This window comes from Arachis hypogaea, chromosome 10, assembly GCF_003086295.3.
Source record: "Arachis hypogaea cultivar Tifrunner chromosome 10, arahy.Tifrunner.gnm2.J5K5, whole genome shotgun sequence".
Lineage (NCBI taxonomy): Eukaryota > Viridiplantae > Streptophyta > Magnoliopsida > Fabales > Fabaceae > Arachis > Arachis hypogaea.
This window is the reverse complement of record NC_092045.1, coordinates 59,854,502-59,862,734: the sequence shown is the minus strand read 5'-3', so window position 1 is coordinate 59,862,734 and position 8,233 is coordinate 59,854,502. Positions and strand designations below refer to the sequence as shown.

The 8,233-nt window shown below is 39.0% G+C and overlaps 1 non-coding gene across 1 annotated transcript; it reads left to right on the top strand.

Annotated features, from left to right (window-relative positions):
- LOC112718553 (small nucleolar RNA R71) lies at positions 1–104 on the top strand. The gene has a single exon (XR_003160888.1). It is a non-coding gene; the product is annotated as a small nucleolar RNA R71 (small nucleolar RNA).
- Positions 105–8,233: the final 8,129 nt, after the last annotated feature.

The window sequence follows — 8,233 nt, the reverse complement described above, 5'->3', positions numbered from 1 at the left end:
ATGTTAGATGGACATCTTTTGGTCAACTGCTTGTATCTTTCCCAAGCTTCATAGAGGGATTCACCATCTTTTTGTTTGAAGGTTTGAACATCCACTCTCAGCTTGCTCAGCTTTTGAGGAGGAAAGAATTTATCCAGAAAGGCAGTGACCAGCTTATCCCAGGAGTCCAGGCTATCCTTAGGTTGTGAGTCCAACCATATTCTAGCTCTGTCTCTTACAGCAAAAGGGAAAAGCATAAGTCTGTAGACTTCAGGATTAACTCCATTCGTCTTTACAGTATCACAGACCTGCAAGAACTCAGTTAAAAACTGATAGGGATCTTCAGATGGAAGCCCATAAAACTTGCAGTTTTGTTGCATTAAAGCAACTAGTTGAGGCTTAAGCTCAAAGTTATTGGCTCCAATGGCAGGAATGGAGATGCTTCTTCCATCAAACTTGGACGTTGGCTTTGTGAAGTCACCAAGCATTCTCCTTGCATTATTATTATTATTATTTTCGGCTGCCATCTCCTTCTCTTGTTCGAAAATTTCTGAAAGGTTATTTATGGATTGTTGTAATTTAGCTTCTCTTAATTTTCTCTTCAGAGTCCTTTCAGGTTCTGGATCAGCTTCAACAAGAGTGCCTTTATCCTTGTTCCTGCTCATAAGAAAGAGAAGAAAACAAGAAAAGAAAGAGGAATACTCTATGTCACAGTATAGAGATTCCCTTATGTTAGTAAAAGAAGAAAGAGGTAGAAGAATGAAGAAGGAGATTCGGATTTTTGGATGAGGAGAGGTGAAGAGAAGTGTTAGTAATTAAATAATTAAAATAGAAGAAGAAAAGAGAAGAAAATTTTCGAAAATAATTTTGAAAAAGAGTTAGTGATTTTCGAAAATTAGAGATAAATGTGATTTGAAATTAAAATTTGAAACAAAAAGAATTTTTGAAAAAGAGAGGGAGAATTTTCGAAAATTAGAGAGGGAAAAGTAGTTAGGTGGTTTTGAAAAAGATAAGAAACAAACAAAAAGTTAGTTAGTTGATTGAAAAAGATTTTGAAATCAAATTTTGAAAAAGATAAGATTTTTGAAAAAGATAAGATAAAAGATAAAATAAAAGTTTTAAGAAAAAGATATTTTGAAAAATATTTAATTTTTAAAATTACTTAACTAACAAGAAACTAAAAGATAAGATTCTAGAACTTAAAGATTGAACCTTTCTTAACAAGAAAGTAACAAACTTCAAATTTTTGAACCAATCACATTAATTGTTAGCTAATTTTTCGAAAATTGGATAAAAAGATAAGAAAAAGATTTTGAAAATATTTTGAAAAATAATTTTGAAATTTTCGAAAATTATAAAAAAATGAAAAAGATATGATTTTTGAAAAAGATTTTGAAGAGATAAGATTTTTAAAATTGAAATTTTGACTTGACTTGTAAGAAACAACTAATTTTTAAAAATTTTTGACCAAGTCAACCCAAAATTTCGAAATTTTGGAGGGAAATAAGGAAAAGATATTTTTGATTTTTAAATTTTAAAGAAAAACACAAAAATGACCCAAAACATAAAAATTTTGGATCAAGACACAAGATGCATGCAAGAATGCTATGAATGTCTAGATGAACACCAAGAACACTATGAAGATCATGATGAACATCAAGAACATAATTTTGAAAAATTTTTGATGCAAATAAAACATGCAAGACACCAAACTTAGAAATCTTTAATGCATGGACTCTAACAAACGAAAAATGCATATGAAAAACAACAAACAACACAAAACAAGAAAATCTCAAGATCAAACAAGAAGACTTGTCAAGAACAACTTGAAGATCATGAAGAACACCATGAATGCATGAATTTTCAAAAAAAAATGCAAGAAAAAAATTTTTAAAGCATGCAATTGACACCAAACTTAAAAATTGACTCAAGACTCAAACAAGAAATACAAAATATTTTTGGTTTTTATGATTTTATGATTTTTTTTGTATTTTTATTATTTTTTTTCGAAAATATTTTTGGAAAAATGAAAAATAAAAGAAAAATTTTTGAAAAAGATTTTTGAAAAAAAAATTACCTAATCTGAGCAACAAGATGAACCGTCAGTTGTCCATACTCGAACAATCCCCGGCAATGGCGCCAAAAACTTGGTGGACGAAATTGTGATTCCTATTTTCTTGTAATTGGATTTTAGAAATTGGCACTAGTGGACACAACTCCGTTCAACTAACCAGCAAGTGTACTGGGTCGTCCAAGTAATAAACCTTACGTGAGTAAGGGTCGAATCCACAGAGATTGTTGGTATGAAGCAAGCTATGGTCACCTTGCAAATCTCAGTTAGGCAGATTAAAAATGGTTTATGGGTTTTCGAATAATTAATAATAAAAAGAAGAAATAATAAAAGGGATAGAACACTTATGCAAATTTATTGGTGGGAATTTCAGATAAGCGGATGGAGATGCTGTAGAGCTCTTGGACGCCTGTTCTCCTACTCCTTCTACTCAGTCCTTCTTACTCCTTTCCATGGCAAGCTTTGTATAGGGGTTCACCATCAACTGTGGCTACTTTCATTCCTCACGGGGAAATATCCTGTGCGGCTGTCACTCGCACAGCTAACCAGTCTGGAGGCATCACCCATGGCTGATGGCTACATCCCATCCTCGCAGTGAAAACTATGCTAACGCACTCTGTCACAGTACGGCTAATCACCGGTTGGTTCCCGCTCCTACTGGAATAGAATCCCTCTTTTGCGTCTGTCACTAACGCCCAGCAGGTTAAAGTTTGAAGCACGTCACGGTCATTCATTACCGGAATCCTACTCGGAACACCACAGACAAGGTTGGACTTTCCGGATTCCCAGGATCCTACTCGGAACACCACAGACAAGGTGAGACTTTCCGGACCCTCATAAATGCCGCCATCTATCTAGCTTATACCACGAAGATTCTGTTGGGGAATCTAAGAGATACACATTCAAGCTCTGTTGCATGTAGAACGGACATGGTTGTCAATCACGCGCATTCATAAGTGAGAATGATAATGAGGGTAATCTGACTCATAACATTCATCATGTTCTTGGGTACGAATGAATATCTTGGAATAAGAATAAAAGAGATTTGAATAAAAGATAATAGAATTTCATTAATACTTGAGGTACAGCAGAGCTCCACACCCTTAATCTATGGTGTGCAAAAACTCCACCGTTGAAAATACATAAGCAAAGAGTTCAGGCATGGCCGAATGGCCAGCCCTCTCTAACGTGATCACAGGATTCAAAATACAATCCAGGATGTCTAATACAATAGATAAATGTCCTATATATACTAGACTAGCTACTAGGGTTTACATGAGTAAGTAATTGATGCATAAATCCACTTCCGGGGCCCACTTGGTGTATGCTTGGGCTGAGCTTGATTAATCCACGAGCTGAGGCATTTCCTGGAGTTGAACTTCGAGTTATGACGTGTTTTGGGCGTTCAACTCCGGATCATGACGTTTTTCTGGCGTTTAACTCCAGACAGCAGCGTGTACTTGGCGTTCAACGCCAAGTTACGTCGTCAATCTTCGAATAAAGTATGGACTATTATATATTTCTGGAAAGCCCTGGATGTCTACTTTCCAACGCCGTTGAGAGCGCGCCAATTGGAGTTCTGCAGCTCCAGAAAATCCATTTCGAGTGCAGGGAGGTCAGATTCCAACAGCATCAGCAGTCCTTTTGTCAGCCTTCTTCAGAGTTTTGCTCAAATCCCTCAATTTCAGTCAGAATTTACCTGAAATCACAGAAAAACACACAAACTCATAGTAAAGTCCAGAAATGTGAATTTAACATAAAAACTAATGAAAACATCCCTAAAAGTAGCTCAAACTCACTAAAAACTATATAAAAACAATGCCAAAAAGCGTATAAATTATCCGCTCATCAGAGGTCAGAATCCAACAGCATCTGCAGTCCTTTTCAGTCTCTGAATCAGATTTTTGCTCAGGTCCCTCAATTTCAGCCAGAAAATACCTGAAATCACAGAAAAACACACAAACTCATAGTAAAGTCCAGAAAAGTGAATTTTAACTAAAAACTAATAAAAATATACTAAGAACTCAACTAAAACTACTAAAAACATACTAAAAACAGTGCCAAAAAGCGTACAAATTATCCGCTCATCAAGCATGCATTCTTCACTCTTTCCATTCTCTATCCTTAATTTAAACTTTGTGAAATTCGTCTAAAATGCTATCTGAAATAAATAGATTTTCACACAACTCAAAGTTGTATTCATAGTGGCTAAAATACATTAAATTTTGATTAAACTTAGCAATTCAAGTGCAAATTCTCAAGGAAAAGACAAAGAAGATGCTCACGCATCAACTTCCAAGCTTTTGACTTAGCAACCATAGTCTCTGAACTCTCTAAGACCATTCACAGGTTTATAACAGAAACTAAGTCCTCCATCAGAAATCTGGAGGTACAAGTTGGTCAGCTAAGCAAGAGAATCCCTAAGACCCCTCCTAACACTCTTCCATGTAGCACTGAAGTAAACCCAAGAGAAGAGTGCAAGGCCATCACTGTAGATGCTGAGGCCGAATCTAAAGGGGAAGCTCTGGCATTGAACACTAGTAAGAAAGTCCTTACTGGGTGTTCAACGTCCAAAGAGCTGGTGTTGAATGCCAGTAATAGGGTAGCTGGGCGTTCAACACCCACTAAACACTTCCCTATTGAAAAATTGAAGGCAACTAAGGCTCATGAGGAGACCATAGAAGTTCCATTGAATGCCTTGTTGCAAATTATGGATGATGAGGATCAATCCTCCTCTGATGAGGAAGAAGAAACTAGGGAAGAGTAAGTTGCTCGGTCCCTAGGAACCCTGATGAAGCTAAATGCCAAGTTATTTGGAACAGAGACATTGGAGGAAGAACCCCCAGTGCTAACCAAGGAACTCAATGCCTGGGTTCAACAGAAACTACCTCAGAAGCTGTCTGATCCTGGACACTTCCTGATTCCCTGCACCATAGGCACCATTACCTTTGAGAAGGCTCTATATGACCTAGGATCAAGCATAAACCTCATGCCACTCTCTGTAATGGAGAAGCTTGGAATCTTTGAGGTACAAGCTGCAAGAATTTCACTAGAGATGACAGACAAGTCAATGAAAAAGGCATATGGTCTGGTAGAGGATGTCTTAGTAAAGGTTGAGGAACTTTACATCCTTGCAGACTTTATAATCTTGGATACCGGGGAGGACAAGGATGAATCCATCATCCTTGGAAGACCCTTCCTAGCCATTGCCAATGACATCATTGATGTAGCAAAAGGAGAGCTAGTCCTGCAATTTCATGAGGATTGTATCTTATTCAAGATACCTAGCCCTAACTCTCCCTCTGACAAAAGAGAGACAATTATGCAACACTTAGTGTTCCAACACTCTCTCTCAGTGCAAAGCTATATAGAATCCCCAGACACCAATTTTAAGTTTGGTGTTGGGCAACCATAATCAAGCACTGAGAATAAAGGTACTAAGAAGAAGGTACCTAATGGCTGGAAGGACATAAAGATCCCCACTGAAGGCCTCTCACCTAACATGAGAGTTGTCTTCACTGACAACCCAATTATTCTACATACTGTGAACAAGATCCTATCTCTAGAACATGTGGAACTCATCCATGAGAGCACAAGCAAGAAGTTCACTATAAGGGGCAAAATTCTAAGCCCCTATCCATCTCTGTAAGGAGCTAACCGTCAAGCTAGTAAGGTTAAAGAAGCGCTTGTTGGGAGGTAACCCAACCATAACTAAAGTTATTTCTGTTTTTTATTAAGTTAATTTGAGTTATATCAGTTTAATTTTCATATTTGTTTAAGTTTGTGATCATGTGCAGTAGTGAGAACAGAAACAGAGGCAGTCAGAACCGGAAATAGAACACCCTGTAGCAGGTACCTTGCTGGCGTTGAACGCCAGACAAGGAGGCCAGAGTGGGCATTCAACGCCTAAGAGGAGTAGCATTGCTGGCTTTGAACGCCAGACAGGGAGCTTGTAGCTGGCATTGAACACCAGGCAAGGAGCAGAGGCTGGGCATTCAACGTCCCAAAAGAGGCAGAAACCTGGCATTGAAAGCCAAGAAAGAGGTCTCCTATATGCGTTCAACGCATTATGAGGAGCATGAAGCTGGTGTTGTACACCAGCCAGGAGTAGGAGCTGGGCGTTCAACGCCCATAAGGGGCAGGGAATTCGAATTTCCTAGAGTCTCAGGATCAGGGGTCCTACAGAATCTCCACCTACCCCACCTTCTTCTCTCTCTTACTTTCACTCTTCTCACAGACTCTTCCCCATAAACCCTCAACTAATCATATCTATATCTCTTCCTAAAACCATTATAACTCTCACCAACCCCCACCCACTTCAAATTCAAAATTTCCTACCCAATTCCCACCCATTCATTCAAATCCTACCCTATCCCACCCTTATAAATACCCCTTCCTCCAACCTTCCATACACACACTTCATACACTAAAAGCCCCCACTTGGCCGAATCACTCTCTCCCTCTATCTTCCCTATTCTCTTTTTCTTCTACTATTTTCTTTCTTATTTTGCTCGAAGACGAGCAAAGCTTTTAAGTTTGGTATTGGAAAAGCCTTTCTTTTGCTTTCCATTCACACTTATGGCACTCAAAGTCGGAGAATCCTCTAGAAAGAGGAAAGGGAGAGCTGTTGCTTCCACCTCCGAGCCTTGGGAGATAGAGAGATTCATCACCAAAGCTTATCAAGACCACTTCTATGAAGTAGTGGCAAAGAAGAGGGTGATTCTTGAAGTCCCCTTTAGGCTAAAAAAGAATGAGTACCTAGAGATCCAACGAGAAATTCAGAGGAGAGATTGGAAAGTCCTAACCAATCCTATCCCAGAAGTTGGAATCTTGATTGTGAAGAGTTCTATGCTAATGCATGGGTCACTAAAAACCATGACCCTAGTGTGAACCCACATCCCAAAAATTGGAGCACTATGGTCATAGGGCGACCCTTGGATTTCAGCCTAGAGAGTGTAAGGCTGGAGTGTAAGGCTGGCGCTCTGTTTGCAAATAATGCAAGGAGACTCAAATCCTTACACTAGAAGAGTCAATTTTTATCATAGGCTAGACCAAGTCCTTTTAGACATCTATGTGGAAGGAGCTCATTGGAAGAGGGATGCTCAAGGCAAGCCTGTCCAACTAAGAAGGCTTGACCTCAAGCCTGTAGCTTGAGGATGGTTGGAATTTATCCAACGCTCTATTATCCCCACTAGCATTCAATCAGAAGTGACCATAGACAGAGCCATCATGATTCATTGCATCATGATTGGGAGTAAGCTGGAGGTACATGAGGTAATACCTCAAGAGTTATACAAGAAAGCTGAAACGTCTTCCACCTCAGTAAGGTTGGTTTTTCCCCACCTTATATGTCACCTATGCAATTCAGCTAGAATTGTCATAGAAGGAGATATCTCCATTGAGGAAGACAAGCCCATCACTAAAAGAAAGATGGAGCAAACTAAAGATCCTACACATGCATCCCAACAAGAGCATGTGGAGCTGCCTCAACAAGAAATTCCTGAGATATCTCAAGGGATACGTTTTCCTCCCGAAGGCTATTGGGACCAATTGCATACTTCTCTAGGAGAATTAAGCTCCAACATGGATCAGTTAAGGATGGGACATCAAGAGCACTCCACCACCCTTCATGAAATAAGAGAAGATCAAAGAGCAATGAGAGAAGAACAACAGAGACAGGGGTGTGACATAGAAGAAATCAAGCACTCCATTGGATTCCAAAGAGGGAGTAGTAGCTGATGAGCGGATAATTTATACGCTTTTTGGCATTGTTTTTAGGTAGTTTTTAGTAAGTTCAAGCTACTTTTAGGGATGTTTTCATTAGTTTTTATGTTAAATTCATATTTCTGGACTTTACTATGAGTTTGTGTGTTTTTCTGTGATTTCAGGTAAATTCTGACTGAAATTGAGGGACTTGAGCAAAACTCTGAAAAAGGCTGACAAAAGGACTGCTGATGCTGTTGGAATCTGACCTCCCTGCACTCGAAATGGATTTTCTGGAGCTACAAAACTCCAAATGCCGCGCTCTCAATGACGTAACTTGGCGTTGAACGCCAAGTACATGCTGCTGTCTGGAGTTAAAACGCCAGAAAAACGTCATGATCCGGAGTTGAACGCCCAAAACACGTCATAACTTGGAGTTCAACTCCAAGAAAAGTCTCAGCTCGTGGATAGATCAAGCTT